Below are 22,910 nucleotides of genomic sequence, written 5' to 3' on the forward strand. Positions count from 1 at the left end.
TAACCCCAGCTCCAGCTGGGGAGGTCTGAGGTTGTGAATTCTGATCTGTCTGCGATAAACAGGCAGTCAAATATTCACACGTAAGAACAATTCTCACTGGAATCAGTGTGAAGCATTTTGTGGGCAAAGGGCAGCGTTTAACTTTTTTTTGGTAACTCTTCACAGTCAGTACCATGCCTCTGAACCCTTGGACACTCCATAAAACAGAAACTTCACCTTGAGCAGAGTTCTTAGGAGACACTGAAGTTTTAGAATGGGAGAGAGCAATGCAATCTGATGTAATCTTTGAGATACTTTGAAACTATAAGTACTAAAAGAGTATTTTTTTTCTCCTTTTATCATTCCCTGTCATAACTACTGCTGTTGCCATGCAAAAGCCTTTTTTTTCCTTCTTTTTTCTTTGTTAGCAGAACACTCTTTATGAGTCAGCAGCAGCTTATTACTTTTACGTCACAAGAATTTTTGGGACAATCCCTCAAATTAGGTTGGGTCTTCACTCATGTTAGTCAGGGAGAATTCATTAATTTCACTGTCTGCACACTGGTGAAGAGCAAGTCTTCATTCCCCACTATTTTTTTCCCCCTCAACATTTTGGTAAAGTGCATTCAAAAAGTTTAGCTAAACTTCCAAAGATGTGTCAGGCAGTTCCATTAACATCACTGATTTTATTTGCCCTTCTGCATCTTTATCCATGAACTGACAGTGAAATTAATGCTGTAAAAAAGTGTTTGCTGCCTTATCATAAATGTGATAATCTCTCCTACATTCACTCAACAGGGAGAATGTTAAAGCTGAGATAAACTGATCTAACACCCCCCCAGGACCCATGATCTTGGGGTAAATATGTTTAGCACACCAGTAAAAAATACAAATACAAGTAGAGGAGAAACCAAAGAGCTTTTTGCAAACCAGTAGAGACATGTCCTGCTGTTGTCCACTACACCTGAAAAGTGTGAGTTACAGCTCAATAGACAGCAAAACTATTTTCCCCACAAGGATCAATGTCCTAGTGAGGGAACACACGTGGGAACTCAAGAAATACATACAACTTAAATAAACAGAGACAACACAAACCAGTGTATGAACTTTCCCATTCATAGTCCAATAAAGCCATCCAAAAGTCAATAGTACAAAGACAGAGCAGAGACAAGAAGCACAGCTGTTGTACACAAGATACTCTTCGCTTTCCTACTGTGATGTAATACAAAAATAATACTGAAATATAAATTTTTAAAAAATGCTGAACCACATTGTGGGTGGTCTGTATTCCTTCTAGTTACTTTAACATAAAAAAGCTGTGAACAAACAGCACAGTTTGGGTCTGAGCAGTGCAAAAGGGAAGAGTGGGTAATAAGAACTCTTACTGGAGAATGCTACTGAATAATTAATGATTAAATTTCAAACAGCAAACAGCTAAGGGACAACATGCAGCATTACTTGGACACACAGTGGGCATGGTCTGCCCACAGATACACAGCCCAGATCATGGCTGCTTGAATGCCATGTAAGCCCAGACCAGAGCCAGATTAAAAGGAAATCTTTTCCAGATTTGATGCAGTCGTGAATACTCATGGATCAGTGAGCTTGAATATGAAACTGGGTAAAATAAAGGTACAACTAACCTGGACTTCAAACACAATAATTAGATAAAGGACTGAATTTATGGAGAGTTTCTCCCTAGAGCTCACAAGGATTTGGGGTCTGGCGTCATGTTGCAACCAAGAAGGTTACAATAATGTATTTAAACAGAGAAACACTCCATACAGGCTAAAATACTTAATTTGACAGATTGCCCACTGTCTGAATTTTGAATTTGCATCAGATATGAAAACAGAATTTTGAATTTGCATCAGATATTTAAAGATTGTTGGGGTGGCTGCAAAAGACAGATGAAAGATTCATTTAGCCCAGTCTTTGGCATTTAACAATAGCCCCTCACAGAGGCTCAGAAGTATTTTAGCTGAGACCTTTCCTGTCTCAAGGCTTCCAGCAGTTCCCAGCCTGACAGTTACCTCAATCACGATTATCCAACTCTGTGTCATTTATTTAATCATATCAATAACCAATCAAAACTTGCAGCATCTTAAAAATATCAGTGGGTGTGAGTTTCTCAACTTAATTATGCATGTAACAAAAAAGTTCCCTTCATTCAATTTCAGCTGTCTGCCTGATCATTTCATTTAATTTCATGTGCCTCAGTTTATGTCCTTTGGACAGTGAATAATCATACCCTCAAGGCTTGCCCTGTGTCATTGAGGATGGTATAGACCTCTATAAAAACCATTTGCACTCATTTAATTTCTAAGCTATAGAGTCTTTGTTATTTCACTTCCTCTGCATAAAGGCATTCTGTAGCACTTATTATTATTAACAGAGATTATTATTCTCTGTGTCCTTCTAGGTTACTATATCCTTTTCTAGAGTAAGGTGTGCAGACTTGCAGCATATATTTAGATGTCAGATCCCCAAAACCATATGGAGCTGTATAGTGATGCTTCATCCCTTCTTTTTCTGTATTTCTTAACACCTTCTTCACTTCCCTGCCCACCAACTAAGACCAAGCTACCATTTACAGGAAACTACAGACAATCTTATAATTCTCTTTCAATAATGGCATATTGAGAACTACCAAGATATATGGGTTTTGTTTGTTTGCTTGCTTTCCCCTGTGTGTATGGCTTTTTATTGATCAATACTGAATTTCAGCAGCTCCTTACCTGGCGCTTTGAGATGGTAGAATGAAGGTCTATGCAACCCTCAGTTTTGATACTCTCCATCATCAGAAGGCTTTCCTATTCATCTCTTTTCCATCACACAGAAATATGTTAAATAGCAATCTTTCTAGCATCTAATTTCATTGCAAAGATAGATAATTTCTTCTGACTGTCTTCTAACTTTAAAGTAGCCATCAGTTTCTGAGAATGCATCTTCTCTTGTCCTGTCACAGATTAGTTTCTTTAGCCAATGGCAAGATCCTTTTGTGTTTCGTTTCAGTGTATTTCAGGGAGGGAAAATGCAGCTGGTGCAGAGCAGAGCTATGGAATTAATGAAGAAATATAAACACTATAGTGGGGGTCAAAATACCCCAGGATCATGTAAAAAGATGAGCTTATTACAATTAAGTATACCTTCTTATTAAAAAAAATCTTGTAAAAGTGATTACTTAATCTGAAAGAAGCTGTGCTGAAAATTGAAACATGATTTAGACTCGAAATAGAGGGCAATATTTTTAAATGTCGAAGGAAATCAATCATTCAAACAAATAACCAGCAGCAGCGGTAGATTCTATAAAAGTATCTTTCCATTAAAATTATTTCTTGCAAGTTCTATGTTTTCTATTATGAAGAAAATTAGATTAGTCTGTTCTAATGGTCTTTTACGAGTTGAAGCTAGAGTCTACTTAATGATGTGCTGCTTTATTAATTCCTTTTTTTGGTCCAGTTCCTGGAAAATGTACTAACAAACCACCTTCGTACCAGCACAGCCTGGAAATCTTACACAGATACTAGGTTATTAAAAAATACCAGTTAATAGTTTTCTCTCTCCAATCTCAGCTGAAGAAATGTGCTCTATTAATAAGCATTCCCACTCTGGTATTTACAAACACTGTGCCACTGTTACAGACTGTTCTTATATGAACACTTGGGATTAAAATATTAAACTATTACCAAATCCCCTCCTGGGCCCCCCGTGCAGATAACCTGTACAGCTGACATCCACAGGCAAAGTTAACTTGCCACTTCCTGATTTAAATTTCAAGCTGAAGCGCCACAGAGATTCTCTGATGGATATGGAATACAACAGCTGCTTAAAAGAGCAAGAGATGTCTGCTCTCGTCTCCTTGAGTGATGCTGATATAATGCCTTTATTCTCAAATTGCTGTGAGGATCTCCCACGTGGCCGAGGCAGCCAGCACAGGCAACGAGAGGGTTTACTGCTTTCAGCCTCACGATTATACAATTATCTCTGTCTGATATACTGTTCCACAATCATCTGAGCTGACAGCCATAAGTCTGCTCAACGCTCTATCAATTTGTGTAATATTTCTTCCTGTAATCAAATGTCATATTTCTGATCTAGCCAACTTCAGCTTATATTGAGACCACTGGCTCCAGCTTTTCCACGAGCCACGTGACCTCAGTGTGTACATAGAGAGATTTTCCTTGCTCTGAGCTCCATAAACAAAGAGCAAATGTATTTATTTGAAATGCATTGGCTACATATTTTCCCCTGCATTGCTGAAATATGTGCCCAGGCACATCTCAAGCGATGCCTGTAATCTGTAGTTTGCTGCCTGCACTGCTGCCAGTTTGGAGATCAAGCAAGGATGTGTGAGAGGTGTGCTGATCACTGCAGGCCTGGTTATCTCCCATTTGCAGAGATGTGCAGCAGACTCACAGGCATCCAGCACCACTCACCAGCTCATTAATCAGCAGCCTGCTGCTCTCCCCTCTTTGCTATTCCACACTGTCAGGAGCTGTGTTTACATGAGAGCTCTCGGTGAAGTTGTTCCTTGGAACGACACAAATACCTGTCTGGCTCCTTTCCTGACTGCAGAATGTGCTCGTTGACAAGCCCACACAGAGCTCTCTGGGTAAATGGATGTCTTTTCCCTCAAAACCAAACACAAGTTGTACATGGGAAACAACATAAACAGATCCTTCTCACCAGTTCACTTGGAGTTCAGTATGAGCACTCCAAAAGAAGGAAACCAGATGCAGAGGGGCATTTCCAGTGTTTTCTCAGATATATCCTTTTTTTCTCTTTTTCCCAAACAAGAAGAAAAATAATTACTGTTTATATTCAGAAAAAAAAAAAAAAGTAAGCAGTCCAAGATCAAGGATAAACTCAGTTAAACAGGGAGCAGAAAAGTTTGCTTCTAAACTGGGCAATAGTGAATATGGACCTCTCATGTCCTGGCTTTGAAAAATGGACAGAGAAGTCACCTGCTGGCTGTTTGGGGAGCATTGTCTGGGAGTCACTTCTACAGGCTGCAACTCGGGAAGCACTAAATCAGGAGAGGGAGGATCATAACTTTGTCTTTGCTTGACAAAGACTTAGTTATGATCCAAGAATTCAGCCCATTATGTTTATTGAAAACCTTCTCCAAGAGTATTTTTTGTTAGTGAAGTATAGACATAATATATATGAATATATGTGAACTGAAGAGACAACAGTAACTAGCTCTAATTGAGTACAAGGAACAAGATCAGGCAGACCATCCATGAGCCCAGAATAGGAGTCTCTTACTAAAATTTCTTTGCTAAATTTCTTTTGGGCATCTTATATTTTGGTGCTTCCAGCTATGATTTGCCATTCTGTAATTAGTTGTTTCCATAGAAAGCTTCCAGAACAGTCCTTGGCCATACCTTCAAGAAAGGCTCATATTGTGGGGGAATATATCAGTGTACTGCTAACTCAAGAACTCTGGACAAACCCCACGTTCTGGTGAGAATGAAAAATCACAGAATGAAGAGGTTGTCAGCCACAATGCAGGACCTTCCTGAGAACACAGATCTGTTCCCAAACAACAGTACAGGGAACATCCTGTTACTTTTAGGTTTTACTCTTCCACTCTCAACATTCTGATAAATCCTGAAGGAAAAGGCTTTCCATTATCCCCAGCTCATTTGTGTGCATAGACACTGTGCCAGTGACTGATTTGCAGAAATTAGTCTCACTGAGGAAAGCTTCAGGTGTTATCATTATCTGTTTGAGAGAAAGAAGATGTAGGATGTGGTGGGATGATGGAACTGTCATGAAGATGTAGGAATTTCACTGTGAAAACTATTGTTCACCAAGCAATGTGACAGGGAGCCATCTCCAACCTGTTTGTTTTTTTTAAACAGCACACATTTATTTTGCACACTTGATTTCATATTTCAGTTTAAAAAAAAGACATTTTCTATTTTAGAGGTGGAAAAAAAGCAACTATTATCTTGCCTTGCTAAATCTACTAATGGATATATGAAAAATCTTCAGCGAGTGAGAGCTCATTTGCTAAATGTGGCACAGACAGGATGGCATCCACAATAAAGTAATTATTTCACTCTGATAATTTTTTTAGACATTATTTGTAGTATATCTGTGCTCAGTAATCTTAAGTCAAAGGTCTGCCATTTCAGATGCTGCAAAGTAGTATGAATAACAACAACAACAACAAAAAGGCAGACAAACATAGGATTCTTGTATGTTTTGTAAAATTTTGGTCTAGTAACAGAAAACACTGGATTAACTCTCAGAGTAAATGGACAGAACCATTAGCTCTTATTCAAATTCAGTCAATGGACTATGTTTTTTTTTCTTTCACAATTACTACCTGATTGTTTTTCTAAGACATTTGAGTCTCTTTCTTTCACTTAGTTTAGATCATCAGCAGCTTTATCATTCTGTGCCTGCTGATGAAATAAGAATTAACACCATCTTTGGATGCTTACTGTTAAATTAACAATATTTCCAATGTACTCCTGCAGGAAACACTAACAAAGTATCACCATCTGATTACCTACCTAATTTGTTCTTTGACTACTAACCAAAGCACTTTTTGTACTGTTTATCTTGTATTTCCTACAAATGAACGACTATTTTCCTTCCTCTTTGGTCAATAACACTGAGACACACAAAGCCCACCTGACAAGCCTGTGCATTTGCCTACATTCATAAAGTCTGCTCCACAAATCCTGAGAGCCTTGCAATTCTGTTCTTCTTGCAGGAAAACATCTCAATTCTACTCTTTTACAATTTTTCCACAATTATGTATGGACACACAAAAGAGAGAATATGCTTCTTTCTTTTTCCTTTTCTTTAATTGCATTCAAAGCACCTCTGAGTTTTTTTAGTTATAACTTGATGCTCTTTTCAGTCTGAAGTCCAGCCACCACAAAGCCCAGTTACGGGGGAAGTGAGGGAAGAAGTTTAAGCAGCTTATCACAGTGGCTATTATTATCTGGAGAGGGCAAATTCCACATTAAGACAAGGAGTCACGAGGAAGGAACAAGCACTGATGCAGATGAGGGCAGGAGAAATTCACCTGCTTCCCAGCTCAGGAGGGAATATCACCTTTATCCTTGTCTTTTCTGCTATGCCAGATTGGCTAATTTAGTTTCCCCTGTTTTTAGGAGATGGAAGAGGCCACACAAATTCAGCATGGATTGCTGAAACAGAACATGTGGTTTTTGACAAGTTACTCAAAAGATTATCCTTCCAAGAGGAAATTTTAACCTTAAAATGGAGCCTGTCCTGAATATTATTGTCCAAAGTGTGAACTAATGGTTGTACTTGGAACACACCTCTACAAAGGACACCAGTTTGTCTGGCACTGATGAGAGGGAAAGGAGAGCCTTGACTTCCCTCGGTAGCATCCCAAAGTATGAATGCACTGCCAGTGAATGTCCTGGTAGATCCTGACATCTGTAACCAAGCTCTGCAACACCTTTGAGGTGATTATCATTGATAAATATTGGTCAGGTGGTATCTGGCAAGGCAGTTGCCTGATTTTAACATGGTAGATGAAATTCTGCATCGATATGGACCACATGCTTTCTCAAGACAGTGATAAGCAAACAAAAGAAGAGTAAATAAAAATATTTTTGTTTTGAAGCTGTTAAATTCATTGTTGAGTAATGTGATGCAGCCATGTCATGGCACATATGCTTCAAACAAAATGCCTCAAATCCCTCAAAAAGGCACAGGATTGCAGAGAATCCCAAATCATCATCCCGTGACTCTCAGTGCAACGTGTTACAAAAGAATATGCAGTTTAGGCAGCAGAATGCTATTTTCAGCAGGCTTGATCAAAAGTCATGAAACCTCATTTCAACACGAAACATCATCTGTCAGTTCAAAAGAGAGAATGAATGATAATCTTTGTTTAAAAACTGCCAAGGAGTGATTCAAGATCCATCAACTCCCTCCATTCTCATTAGCAAAATCTAAATATCCAATTTAGCAACCTTTCACTTTTCCTTTTTAGATGATGGTGTGTTACCAAACTCATTTTATGGAGAATAATTGGTAATAATACTCCCCTTCTTTCTGTGAAATCCTGAGATGTTTCAAGAAATAATTTCCATTTCATCTGGAACACATTCCCTTCTGCAGTACCTGTGAATCACCCCAATTGTCTGCCTGCTTGAGAAATCATTACTCTCTAGTGCAAACCACCTCTTAGATGCTTTCATTACTCCTGAAAGCCTTACCTCCTGCTGGATGGAGTGTAATTGAGCACAGATGCTATTTGCCATGAATAGGCAATCCAAACTTCCAGGCAATTGCACAGCGTTGAGTTCCTCCGACTGCACAAATAAGCTTCTTATTGTTTTTAATTTTTATCCACTGGGCTTGAAAATCGCAGCCACATGAAAACGTTACCTGAATTAGAAAAGCACTGAATGTCCTGGAACTGCAAAGACTTGATGCTCTTGATCTTACCTGCTTTGAAAAGACTCCTGCAGAATTCAGTGGGGTTTGGAATGGACTTTCTGTGGGGTACAGAAGCAAAATGCTCTTTGTGTGCACTTGGCATGAGTTCTCTAAACAGAAACTAATTAAAATTTTGACATTTTAGAGTAGCAGTTGGTATTTAAATGGAAATATTTCCAGAGATCACTGCACTTGATATTGAACAATGCAATTACTGACATCAGAAATGTGTCATTTCCATTGTGGGGATTAGTGTGCTCGGAGCGATGCGCGAGGCATATCAGCACTACTAAAGAGCAGAGAGAAAACCCAACCACGTACAAAAATTCTGTAAATATCAAAAACATGCAAAAGGCTGACCTTTTATGGACATCCAATAACTTAGATGCTTACTCTAAGTTTATCTGAAACAACAAGAAATCAAGTTTGGAAGGTGGTAAGCCTGAGGGCAGGATTCTTCTTGGCATTTCAGGATTCAGTTTTTTCTTCTCCTAGAGAACAGAGAGTTTAATTTGCATCCCATCAGAAATTTCCTGCATGTTTCAGCTGAGTTAGGAACCCCAAAGAGCTTACTGTTTAGGTTTACAACTCTGCTGTTTTAAGCATACTTATCAGGAATTACTTGTGGAAAATATGTATTTCATTGAAATACATTTGTACTAAGGTTTCACAGGTGAAGCATTCCTGGACAGGCCATTGGTGGGAAATAGATGTGCTAAATTGACAAATAGCCTCAGAGATGTTTGCTTTCTGATACTCCCACATCTTGGCTTCTGATCTGAATCTTTAAAATAAATAATGTTAAAGCATTTAATTAATTCATTAATTCCTTTATTTGAGATACTGCAGTGAGAAATTACAGAGAAAACCAGGACCTGCTAAGTAGCTGATATGTGCTAAAATTATTGTCACAAATCTACTTTTTTTTTTTAATCTTAACTTGAATGTGCTAGAAGAATTTCAAATGGACTGTGAATACTCATCCTGGGGTTACAAATTGCATTAAACTGACCATTTGAATCTGCAATTAAAAAGCCTCTGCACAAACCTACAGGACAGTCGGTGGTTTTTTTAAAACCAAAAAAATTTTCAGGTTTCCTCCTCTGTGAGCTGGGGATAAAAGTCCCAAAATTGAGCTTCTCTTGCTGTCACTTGCCCACAGAACCACTGTCAAGCCATGCTGGTACTTTGTATGCATCTCCTATAGGAAAAATCACACAAGAAAAAAGAAAGAAAAAAGGAAATTACACAGCACGTGTAGACAATGCCTGTCTATTCAGAGCAAGAGTTTCTTGCTGTTTTCTGCCTTTGCTATTTTCTCATTTGAAAAGGGAAAGAAGAAAAATATAATTGTCAAGGCTGTCTATAAATCACTGTAAAGAAGTATGGCAACATTTGGAATACATATGCTTTGCAGTTTTAGGGTATTATGCGTATTTTACATACAGGTAAATAACTTTTTAAAATATAATGTTAGATGAAAAACTAGACAGCAAACTTCTGAAATTACCCATTTTATCATATTTTTGTCCTTTTTAAAAAAAAAGCCACATGATGAGTGAAAGAAAATTAATACACAGCAAAAAAAACATACCTTACCAGGTAAGAAATATAACCCTGCTGTTATTAACTCTTCTTCTGTCTCCTCCCAAACTCCACGTCTGCCCTTAGATTCTATTTAAGACAATTTTTGCAACACTTCCCCTTAACCTCTTTCAAATGACAAACATTTGACAGTATGTGACTGTCCTCTAGCTATCAGTCAAAAGTCTTGTTTCTCAGGAGACTGACAGCACATCACAGCACTGGAAAGCAATCTGTCTGGTCAGTCAAGGATTTTCTTAGGGATTTTTTCAGGAAATTTTATCAGAACCAAGCATGAAAAACTGCCTGTTAATGTAGGCAGTTATTCATGTTTGGGGAAAAAAAACAACAAAACCTTCATTACTGTATGCTGCAATAGTGTGCAGTAACCTTTTAACAAAGCACATTTATCATGCAACAGCTTCATATTTAGATATGGTGGTGAAATCTCCATTTCCAAATGGAGATTTATTTCATTCCAAGTTCATCTCCAAACATCATACTTGGATTTCCACTCTTTGATAAATCTGTTAGGTCTGACTTTATCCCAGCTGAGTCTAAGCATGACTGATATGCCACAATTCAGGGGAACTGGTTTCTCCCTAGTCAGGGTACTGAAGGCAATAGAGATGCTAAGAGAGTTCAGTAAATTCTGGAAGTACCTATTGTTCTTTAAAATACCCCAAAGTTAACCAGGGTGATTGTGGCTTGTTAGCAGTCACAAAGATCTCAGCACCAGCATTAAAGGTATGTTCCTTCAGTCATTTCCAAATGTTCCTGTGTGAAGTGCCAATCTTTTATTGCCACAAAATCTGCCTGCTATCACATTTTCCAGAAGCATCCAGATGCTGCTTGGTGGACCACAAGCTCTTGGGGTCAGATTTTATTCACAGACATACATTTGAGTTTTAAGACTTCCTTACCTTCCTGTAAGACTTTCTTTAGCAACAGAAGGTAAGAGCTCAGGCACCTCTTTGCATCTGTAAACAAAATTAGAAGAGCTGCAGAGGCCTTAAAGCAGAATGAGTAACAGCAACACTGTAAGCACTGAGTAACTTAAGATTTGCATCCACACAGCAAGAATAGCTCAAAGGAATGAAAATGCAGCAGCATAATAGAACAAGCCCAGGTTCCTAATGTGTGTTTCTGTCACAGGAGAGTTAACATCTAATCAGTTATTTAAATTAAAATGTCTCAGCATCAAATATAACGAAATGCCTCAAGCTAGGGTATTTAGCCAGAAAATTCTAAAATACACATCAAAGAATATTTCCAGCTAAAGGGTATGAACTCAAGGCCCTAAAGGTGAAAAAAAGCTCTGAGCATTTTTGGTTTCAAAGCTGAAACCCTCAGAGGAGTTGATACATGCCAAATGCTAGAGGGGTGTAAGGTTGTCTCTTGCCTGCAGCAGAGGAATGATGGATACAGGTACAGGAGCTCCTGCTACTGCTTGATTAAGCCACATGTGGAAAGCAATAGGTGGATGAATTGAGAAATATTTGTAAATTCAGTACTGAGTCACTGATTAGGTCCTGTCTTCCTTCTGGTAAACCTGATACACCAAAAGTAAAAATAAAAGAAATCACTAGGAAAAAAACAGAATCACTAGAAAATGTTTATCTCAGTTCCTTACAAAGTATACACACTCAAGAACTGGATGTGTAATTCCACTCTTCTAAAGAAGGGCTGAAGGCATAATGTGAGCATCAGGTGTCATATGGAGAATGAGGTCTAGCTAAAACACCAGAATTCAGAATTGTTTATTACCTCGGAGGAAACTGATTGGGATAAGCAGTGTAATCCAGAAAAAGACACCTTTGCTTTACCTGTGCAAATTTACTGCATACTAGCAATCTGGGTAAGATGAGTGCTGTAAGAAAGTGCTGAATTATCACTAGACTGTCATTAGCCTCTGGGATTTTTTTTTTTTTTTAATACAGCCATGGAAAACATGCTTATCCAGGCTGTCAGAGTGACAATGGTCTCAAGCAGAAGTGATGCTGAATATCTGCCATCGTTAGAGGTGGTACTGCCAAAAGTGAAGGCAGGTAGGACTCAGTGTCAGAAAACAATGGTGCTCCCTTGGGACTAAAGCACAGAGTTAGGCTAGAGGACCAAGGAAAAGATGACACTTGTTTCTATGAAAGACAAGCTCATGACATCTGAATGAATCTCAGTCACATGGAGCACAGTTTGGCATATATTAACCTGGGATAAGCATGAATTTTGTCTTGTTCATCCAATGTAGCAGGGACAGTTTTAGAGTATAACATAAAAAAATAGCAAAAAATGGGTATGTTTTCACCTATCTTCTTTTCTGTCTCAAATGCAGCAGCATGTGCTGTGAGCTCCTGGGTGAGGGCAGGACACTGGAATGGAGCTGTGACCCCAGCAGAGGCTGTGGGGCAGCACAGTCATCTTGAGCTCTCCAGACAAGATGAGCTATCTGCACTTCAGCCACCTGGCTTTGTGTGTGTGAAAGCCACAGCTGATAAATGTACAGAGCTGGGGAAAGCAACCTGTGCAGTGCTAGATACGACAGCTTTTAATCCTGGTGACCCCTTGTGCTCATGAATGCCTGAATTTTGCCACGAGATAGACTCTGCATGTCTGTATCAATGGCAGCTGCACATTCCAGGGGGTTAGAAGAACACAGGAAGACCTTGACAACCAACCTGTCTCTGACAGAGAACTCAGAAAAAAATCTTCTTAAATATCCTCTCCTAGAGGGCCAGTCACAGGCACTACCCAGATTGTAAAGCTCCCCTGAAATAAGAATGGAGCAAAATATTATCAAACACCCCTGTTCAAGGTCCCACATTTTTTAAGCGTGAAGTGAATAAATACTTAAAAACAGTCTGGACAAGTCAATTCCTTTTTTAGATGCTCTGACCAGAACAGACTTTCACCAGTTTTGAATGAAAAGGATGAAAAGAACTTGTTCAGATTTAATCTTAAGTCAAGATGGTGAGAGAACTGTAAAATGAGCTTTTCAAAATCAGTTTAGATATATCACTCCACAGAAAGAGTTAAGCCAAAAGAAGCTGACCTGTCTCAGTTGTTTCATGAGCTATCTGCTCTCTCAAGCAGACCCTGTATCATTCTGGAGCAAGCTGGATCCTTGTTATCCAAAGAGCATTACACTAAGGTTGGAACTCTAAGGAAATATCGGGACAGGGCTTGCTTATGAAGTGACAAGGAGTTCAAGAATCCTTTACTTTTACTAATGATGTTCTGAAGGAAGTCAGGATGATTTCAGCCTTCTGGCACCACCAGACACTGGGAGAATCTATAGAACTGAGAGACTCAGAGAATAAAAGGTAATGTTAAAAAAAGCAACCCTTACCATCTGAAATTTTAAAAAAATCTTTATAAATATATTTTTGTTCATAAACTGGGAATAAGAAAGGGGTCAACAGGGAGTCAGCCAGTTGCCCAAAGAGATAAGGGATAGAGCTGCTTTCTTCTGTCTCTTGTTTTCTGTCTATTCCATGGAACTTTCCCTTCATCCTCTTTGTTGTATGATTAATATAAAGCTGCATGTTTCCTGCAGTAACTAAGTAGATTAGTCTCTTGTGAACAGAACAGCTGCTTTAAAAAGGCCCTGTATCACTCCTGAAAACAGGAGTTAGGCACCTAAGTAACTTCCTAATCTCTGCTGAAAATTTCACCCTTAGCAGGCCACACGCTTCCCTTCCCCATCTGCAGAGTGCAGATAAGAGCTTTCCAATGTGGCTGCTGCTGTCATCTTGGGAATAAGAGAGGGAGAGGGAAAAAAACACCCACAGCAGCAGTGAGCACTCAAGCTGGTATAATGGCAGTGCTGCACTGATAGCATCCTCTTTCATACGCTGTGGAAAAATGTTACTGCTCATCTTATCAACTCAAGTACACTGATTCTCACCAATACACTGCTTGACCTCCTGTGGTGTGCTTGAACCTTATGGAAACCTATATATCAAATCATACAAATTAGCTGGAGCACATTCCTGCTCCTATCAGCCTTCCTGTACGCCAGTGAAAATGAGAATTTACTTAAATGGAAAAACAGGCAGCTCTGTATTCTACAGGATCACTTATAAGACAGTCTAAGCAAGAGCTGAGGTCCAAGTTCAGTTCCCTGCAAAGCAGAGCTGATGTTGACTGCTGTGTTTACCTTTCAAACTGCCTCTGTCCATGCAAAGCGCAATAAAAGCAGCAGGCTAAAGTGTTATTCTGAACCTCAAAGTTCAGCTGAATGAAACACTGACTCAGCTCTAATTTGGGATAAACTACTGTAAAGCTCTAATAACATTTAGAACTTACGAGCATTTTCTAATCAGTTGTGGTTATTTCAAACTATGCTGCAAGAGTGCCATGGTGGTTCATGTCTAACACTGGACCTAGTGGATAAGAACCCCCATGGGATGGGAGAACTTGGCACCTGTTCCTTGCTCTCAATTTCGCACCACCTCAGGTAAAAGTTCTGTCCCTGAGTCCTCTAGTTGTAAAAAAGACTTTCTACCTCTTGGCTGTACCAATGAGGAACCCCTTATGAGGGAAACCAGCCTTTTTGAATATTTATCTGAAATACAAGAGCCCAGCAGATAGATGACCACATCATCCACAGCATCTCCTCAGATTTTGCCCCTTCATCCTGCTTTGCAGAAGGCAACTGCAGGGAAGCAGTGCTGCCCCATCCTAATCAATCAAATCCAGAGGCAGCAAGGCTCTCAGCAGCTGGAGGGCATCATCACTGCAGCCTGAGAGACAGCAGAGGGATGGTGCTGGGCTGCTGTGCAGTTCTTAACGAGCAGAGAAAGCAGAAATGCAGGGAGCCACTGAAAGCCGCAGGAGCAGAGCAGCAGCTGCGCTAATGGGAGTTTTTTTGTTCCCTGTTTCTAAACAAAGAAACAGAGACAGTAGTTTAGAGCTGATACTTTAAGCTCAAACTTTCCTGCTGAGCAAACCACAACTATCCAGAGCTAGACTTGAGGAGCTCTGGAATTTTAAAATTCAGTTGTATGAACACCAGTGATGCACATCACACATGAACTGCTCATCTGGGTGAGTATATGCTTGCTACCTTCATTTCCCCATAGCTTAACATTTCCACTCCCTGAAATTCAGTGAGGAACCAGAATTTGTAATTCCCTGGAGACAGTCAGTCCACATCCTCACATGCTGGGTTTGGCTGAGACAGACTTCATTTTGCTCACAGTAGGCAGTCTAGGGCTGTGGCTTGGCTTTGTACTGGAAATGAAGAACAAAACCAAGCCTATCCCAGCCCAAACCAGCCCACTATAAATGGATTAAATAATTAATATATATCATATATATATATAATGTATATATGGATACAAGAATAACACCTACCTGGGAATGAGAGGAAGCACCGCTCAGACAGGGTATTCCAATCTTGTACTGTGGGAGAACACAAATGATTTTTTAATCAATGCAAGGCCACATTCCATCTGTGAAGCCTCCCTGTATCCTCGTGGCAGTGAAGCTTGTATAGCTGGAAAATTTTTTTAAAAAGCCATTACAAGAGGCATTTTGAAAGTTTGGGAAAATCTGAACAGTATTAGAGACTAAATATTAATTATAACAAGTATCATTCAAACAACTTATAGGACTCTGAGGTACTAATGAACTCTGTTAAGAGCAATAATAAGGTTACAAATTAAACTACTGGATTATATATTAGGCAAGCCCGAGTTTGTTGAAGCTTTCTGTGTAATGAGGTTACTTTTGCCTCTTGATACAATAAATCTAATTTTACATATTTATTATGACATCTTATTAAACTGCTTTATAGGAAGAACATTAGAGACACATTTTGGAACTCCTCAATGTCCAAGCTAATTTAAAAAGAGCATCAAGTGCTCCTTTAAAACATTATTTTTAAACCATTTTCTGGCAAAAAATAAATTTAAAAAAATTAAAAGGGGAGAAAAGAGAAGTGGTAGTTTATGTTTCATCTACAGTAAATTTATACATATTCATATTCATGTTAAGCCTCAAAGCCTGAATTCTTTATATATATATATATATATTCTTAAGTCCTTAAGTGTTTAATATTAGCAACTAAAAAGTAGTCATAATCACAAATTTTCCTTTTGCTTGTGTGTCTGGCAGTGCTACCCAGAGAGGCTGTTAAACTATTTTGGGGGCACTTTGATTTAAACTGAATTGAAAACTGTAAGTGAAAACAAGGACCGTGAAAAGTGAGATGAGGTGGTTTACAATACAGAAGGAGAAAGGAAAAGAGTTTCTGTGTAGACACCAGGTGGGCACAATCCATGTTAAACCAAAAACCCAAACCTCTTCCCCCCTGCAAAAAGCCAACACAAGTTCTATCCTCCAATTAAAAATTGTAAAAACTGAATCTCAGTCTACAATCAACACAGAAATAATGTTCCGTACTTAACTCAGTTTTTTCTATTTCCATTGATAGATTTAGTGTCCAGGTATCATATGAAATATTTCTGTTCCAAATCCAAGATAAAACAACTCTATTTGCTGTGTGTCAAACAGCAAACAGAAATTTTGCCCTCACTCTCCAGTTATGATTCTTCATGAACTGTGTCATAGATAATACAAACCTCTATATCTGCAAGGGTGTAAAGAGCTCCTTGCTAAGTAACCACTAAGAAATGGTCCATCTGTGTGACTAACTCAGAATAAGTGACATGTTTTTGTGTTGTAAGCATTGATTAGTCACTTGAAGTGTTTGGGGTTTTTGAGTGTTCATCCCCTAGGGAAAAAAATGTACTCCATTTGCAATTTTCCAATTTTCCATAAAGAATCTTGCTGCTTGCATAAAACAGTTTCCAGCAATTGTCATGGCTGGAGCAGCAACTTTCCATTTTTACTTTTCATTAACTGAAGCTTAATAGAAACTAATGCTTTTTTTTTTTTTTCAGTTTAGAATTTATGGGTGTGCAATGTTGAGTTTACTGCTCAGAATAACCACATTAAAATACAGATAGTGGCATGTGCATAACACCACACAGTGCTGCACAAGCCCTGATATACTTTTGTCAAATGAGCTTCAGAGCCTATTTAAAAGCAAAAAGAATAAATGAAATATGACCAAAAGGTTAAGTTATGAAAAATGACACATATTCTACTATAAATAGAATTGTATATGCAACTTTATGTTATATGAGCATGCAAACCAGAAAAAAACCTGAATATGTGTTCTAGTGGCAGAATATCTCTACTGACATAGAGAATTCAAGCCTTGAGTTGATTCTCTTTGCTCCCACTGGCTGTAACAGCAGGCAAATTTTCTTGCATCCCCTCATAGAATGTGACCTCATATATAAAATCAAATGCTACCGAAAACAAGGTTTTCAGTGGCAAGACTTAATACTAAAGCATTAATGATAATTATAACCGTGCAAATACCAAAAAGGGAAGAAAATATTTTAGACAATTGATACAGTAATAAAAAAATCCTCATTTTCCACGTACTTATAAAATATATTTAAACAACTCTAAGGCCACCTCACAAAAATAGGCTATGGATCAAAATGCTCCTGCAGCTGCTGCTGCTGCTGCCAGTGACCTGTGGAGCAGCCAGGCACAAACCTGGCTGCCAGCAACCTGCCAGCTCCCTCTCCCTGGAGGAGAGGCAGCTCCATGCTCAGAGGTGTGGGGAGCATGGCCAAACCTGCCATGTTCAGAGCTGGAATGCATCGAGATGTACTTGGGGCTCATTCTTCCATGGCTCTGGGTCATTTCCTTCTCGTTTCCATCCCATCCACCTCCCTTAAAATGCAGTTGAGCAACTGTGCTGCACGCCGTGACCATATGGAAGCATCCCTCTACCCCCCACTTCTCCCAGCCTTCCTGATAGAGTGAAGAAATTGCTTGACATTTGTATTTCAGCTCAGATTCATTGAAACAGAGAGAGTGATTGTGGACAGGTGCTGGAAACAAAAGTTGGTCCTTCCTCACTGACATTGTCCTGGCAAACTCTCTGTGCCAAAGATAAACTACAGGCAAGCACCAGACACCAACCTGATCAATACATTTTAATTCCCCTCCCTTCTTCGTGAGGACTAATCAAGCACTCACAAACTTCACAAGGAGGATTCTTTATCCTGCAAATCTGTTATGAGCATTTTTTTTTTTGCATTTATGAAGCATTTTGCAAGGTGCAAAACTATAAAATAAATATCTCATAGAAACCTCAGGAAACCAACCTCCACAACTTCTCCAAAATACCCCTCAAAATGAACTCTGGACATTCCCAAGCACCACTTCTCAGAGTCCCTAACCTGCCCTGGCAATCCAATGGCAAGAGGACATTATCCTTAAATATTCTAAGGAGCAGAGAAAAAAGATGGGTTTCAAGTGACAATGAGCAGAGCTGCAGAGCTCCCTGTTGTTTGTCATTTCTGCTGTCAGATCCTTGAGGGGTTTTTTTTCTGTACAATTTGATTTATTCATTCTATTTCTGTGTGTCATGTTTCTACAAGCCTCATTACACGGCTACGGAGAAAATACTGCAGATGAATTTTTGTTATCTGAAAAATGAGAATGCTTTCCATGCTAAATGGTTCAAGGTTTGTTAGGTAGGGAAGTCATTATGTAAAAAGAACTCTCTTGCAAGAAACTCCAGCTTTTTGACACCAGGCTCTTGAACTTCTACAGCTAATGAAGGATTCTACATAATAATATTGAGCCTCCACATTCTTTTGGTAAAATATAAATAAGCAAGAAAAGGACATGTAAGGAAATTTTCCCTGAAATAGAAATGCATAAAAGTAATTGAATTATTTGACCTTTGAGTTTCTTATATTTTTTTTCCTCCTCAAAGGATTGCCTTAAAATTAAATCTTTAATGTTGACTGAAGTAAGGATGATTACAGTTTTATAATCTAGAGTGCTCCTGTGTACCTGGTTTTGAAGTGCTTCTGAAGCTCACACCCAAGGTGAAGTTTATGCTATAGGACAAATGTCCACTTCTTATTTCATAGGTGCATTCTCAGATTCTTGGTAGCCAGGATTTTGTGTCTGAAGAAATGAATAAAATTAATTTCTGCTTTTGAGTGGCTCTGAACTGCAAGCTGGGCACACAAAGCACCACATATGTCTGTTTGCACTCACACAGACACAGAGATCTACTTCTAGCCATGCTTTTCCAGTGCATATTGCACACACACATGAGAATACCTGCCTTAACTCATGGCTAAATCAAGCCTCGTAACCACTGGCCTTTTAAAGACAATTCCTACTTTGGCTTTATATGTAACACAAACAGATTAGTATTTTCTTTTCAGGAGTAAAACTACAAAAGCTTCTCCAACTTACAAATGTGCCTCACTGCTGACCCTTGTGCCTGAGCCACCAGTACAGGTGGAGAAGGAGGACTGAGTCCTACCCTTGCTTTTTCCTCCGTGTTATACCTGCCGGTTATTTGGAGAAGTCACGGATATTTTGGGGTGTATTCAGCTTTATTGATCCATTCCTATGTTAACAGAGACAAGTCACTTCTTTAGTTAAATAAATGTGCACATGGAAGAAGTCTGTTTGAGGACTCCATACATTATTCTGTTACATATGTACATATCAGTTTCATTAGAACTTACATTCATACTGCACAAGCTCTTGCTGGTTTTATTCTGCTTTTGCTTTGTGAGTAGATGTTCTATTAAAACGTTCTTTTTTCCCATTCTGCAGATATGACCTTGGTTGTGTTTAATGACTGAGTTCTTGTGGGTTAAGAAAAGCCTTTCATTTCAAAACACCATGTGAAATCTCCTTACCTACAAGGAGAAAATGTTCTAAATTCCTGTATGATAAAAATAACTCCACAGCCGTGCTTTGTGAAGCATTAGCAGAGCTGAAGTTATTCAAAATCCTGTATTCAGTGTTCCACTCAACCTTTCTGAATCAGAGAGAGTGAAAGAGAGAGATACCCAGAAGGGCAAACCAGTACATCAGAAATCTGTGCTAGAAATCTGTCACCAGGACTGCAGGCTTTGCTGCAAACAGCACAGCAGTCGGCAGCGTGGGCAGCCAAAAGAGCAAGCAAGGTCACTCCAGAAGCTGCCATCACTGACCTGAAAGCTGCTAGAGAAAGACAGGAATTATAGCAAGTACATTTAAATACACCCAGAGGTCACTGCTACAAAGCACCAGCACTGCCACTCCATCAGGGCTGGCTTTAGTCGCTGCCCAAGGAGTTCAAGAGATTGGTGTGTTTGCTCCTTTGCAGGTGGAACAGAAGCTGCTTGTGCACCTAAATGTTAAAATGTTGAGTTTTATTTCACATTGAGACATGTGGCCAGCAGGCCATGATCTTAGCCACCTCAATAAAAAAAATAAAAGTTATTTCTCATGTCATCTTTGTCTCATTCAGTCCTTTGAGAGCGAGGCACATGAGAATGTAACACATGTATTTGGACTTGGGAGAAAATAAACAAGTGGATCCCCCAGAGAGAAGCAGCAGAATGTGAGATGCTGTGACAAAGTCCTTTGTTTTCAGCGCTGTTCATATCGTGTAGACAAGAGTAAAGGCCATGTGTGTGAGGTGTTTTTCTTCCACAGCATAAATCCAGCAGTACCAAGGGAACTGGGAACTCTCCCAGTCACAAGAGATGAATGTAAGCAATTCAACAGATGTGCTTTCTAAAGAACTGTATCTTTCCCTGTTTTGCTTGGGGAATAAGATCTTAAAATCACATGGAACTCCATCAGAAAAGACCTCCTGCTGCTTATTGATGTTGTACAGAGAACATCAGTTCATCAGTGGCTTATCCATCTTAAATATCTTATTAGATGTTTGAGACTGGAGCTGTAATTAACTTGTTAAAAATTTGGGTTTATTGGATAAGAGAGCTGATTTGAACGCTCTGTATGATTGATTCTACTGAGGCAATAATTGTGTTCATTACTCCTTTTTCGTGTAGAATCTTAAATTGTCTTCCTTACTTGGAAATGACTTTTCCTGGAATTCATTCACATAGCAGGTCCTTCCTTACCTATGAGGACAGCGGAAGTGAACAAAGCAGCGCTCATGAGACCACATTAACTAAAGAAGAAAATAGAAGGACTTTCTAAGCTCTAAGCTGGTAAATGAGAGCTCTCTGATTTGAGATAAACTGTTTTTTTTTTTTTCCTGAACAGATGGGAACACCAAAACTTTTATAATTTTTTTTCTTTAATATTCAAGTAAATTTGGAGTTATCTTTGGAGAAAGATCAGAAAAATGGACAAAAGCTGCAACAAAAATTAATAGCTTTTAACACTGAGGCTCATGACCACTGCACTTCCAATCAGTCTTTTCATGACCACAAATAATCAAGCACTAATTGTCTAGATTACTTTTTAATGAAACAGGTGTGCAATGGCTTAGTCAGATATTACCTGAAACATTTGCTTGCTTTCCTTTCTCAGTCATTGACAAAGATACTGAACTGAGAGCTGCTAATACACCAGTCTCTGTTAAATTGAATTAATCAAATTTTCACACAGATAACTGAAGACTTCCATACTAAAAGTCTGATCCAAAGAAGAATTTCCAAGAGAGAAAACTAGATTATTTTAATTTCTATAATTTCGGTGAATAAATGCAATCATGCAGCATTTTTTATTTTGATATTGCCTTCTGATAATAATATAATATTTTTTCTATTTACCAAACATGCATATTTCCTTCAATTAATTTATCCAGTTTAATATACTGATATTATATTACCTATGTATACTTCAATTAATTTACCTATTTTATTTTACCCTATCCTGACAGTAATTCAGTTTAAGAGGTATGCTGATACCAGGAAGAAACTGATTTCTTTTCCAATTTTTGCATTTCCCGTTCCCCCAGCCTCAGAAGCCCCCCAAAAATTAAAATACCTTTTTATTCATAACATTGAAAAAAAATCCTTATGCTTCTTATGTCACCCTTAAGAGACAGTTTTTGCTTTGCACTTTGTATCTGCTTCAACTTGCTTTCTATCTGACAAATATTTCAGACAACTTTAGCTACTGATTTCTGATCTTGCAATTTGAAATACCTAATTCAAACACCCACAAAGCTCTGCCTGCAAAGAAGAAAGAATAACTGGAACTACAAGAGCAGAGATTAAAATTTTATACAGTTCAGATACATTTTCAGATACTTGCCTACCAAGTGGTATTGGCATAAGAAATGGTTTAGCAGTTCTGAGATGCAATTTCTCCATGACAGACCTGGAAGGTGAAGCTATTTTTATAAGCTGCAGCTGCTGAGCTGATATGGAGGATACCTTCTTGAGTGGCACTATCAAATCAGGATACTACAGGAAGACTACCTTGCCTTATTTTTTATCTCAAAATATCTCACTACTTGAGAAGTAGGTTGGAAACTTTTTCTGCCTCTGAAAAAGTGATCTTCTTTACTACTTCCTCACACTTCCCATTCCTCTAAGCTAATGACCGAAAAGCCAAATATTCTACTAAAAACAAGTAAATTGGGCCTTTAGCATTTAATGCATTTTTTTTTCTTGAGATGTGTTATAAAATCCTATGAGAGATTTTATTGCACCCATTCCATTACCTCCTGGATGAGTTTTGAAGCCTTATTTTGACACTAAACCAGAATGGAATGCATACCAACTGGCAGAAATACCACATTCATTTCATGTAAAAGCTTTGCTCAGATATTACTTTTCCATGTTAGCAGATGTGTTCCCTGTTATGATCTAGAAGATGCTAATATGGTCATTCATTTCATTGCTTACTAGCAGCATGATTAAGCCTAATAACAAAGCTGCAGTGGGATAACAGTGCACAATGCCTGGCTAGGGCTCCTGGAAATCTTCATCAGGGACAAAGCCAGCCTGGTGTCACCTGCCTGTGTGTGACAGGTAGGACAGGGCTAGCAGGATGGTGGAAGATGGGCAGCAGTGATCCACCTACCAGCCCCAATG

General features: G+C 38.8%; 1 long non-coding RNA gene across 1 annotated transcript in view; it reads right to left on the minus strand.

Annotated features, from left to right (window-relative positions):
- Nucleotides 1–9,399: 9,399 nt before the first annotated feature.
- The window catches only part of LOC146434432 (uncharacterized), a 48,670-nt gene continuing 35,159 nt past the window's right edge, over nt 9,400–22,910 (minus strand). Inside the window, exons 3-4 of the long non-coding RNA XR_014853265.1 lie at nt 15,361–15,408; nt 9,400–9,622 (exon numbers count right to left, since the gene is read on the minus strand). This is a non-coding gene — a long non-coding RNA (uncharacterized LOC146434432). The remainder of the gene's footprint in view (nt 9,623–15,360; nt 15,409–22,910) is intronic.

This window comes from Lichenostomus cassidix, chromosome 7, assembly GCF_008360975.1.
Source record: "Lichenostomus cassidix isolate B80296 chromosome 7, HeHo_3.0, whole genome shotgun sequence".
Taxonomy (NCBI): domain Eukaryota; kingdom Metazoa; phylum Chordata; class Aves; order Passeriformes; family Meliphagidae; genus Lichenostomus; species Lichenostomus cassidix.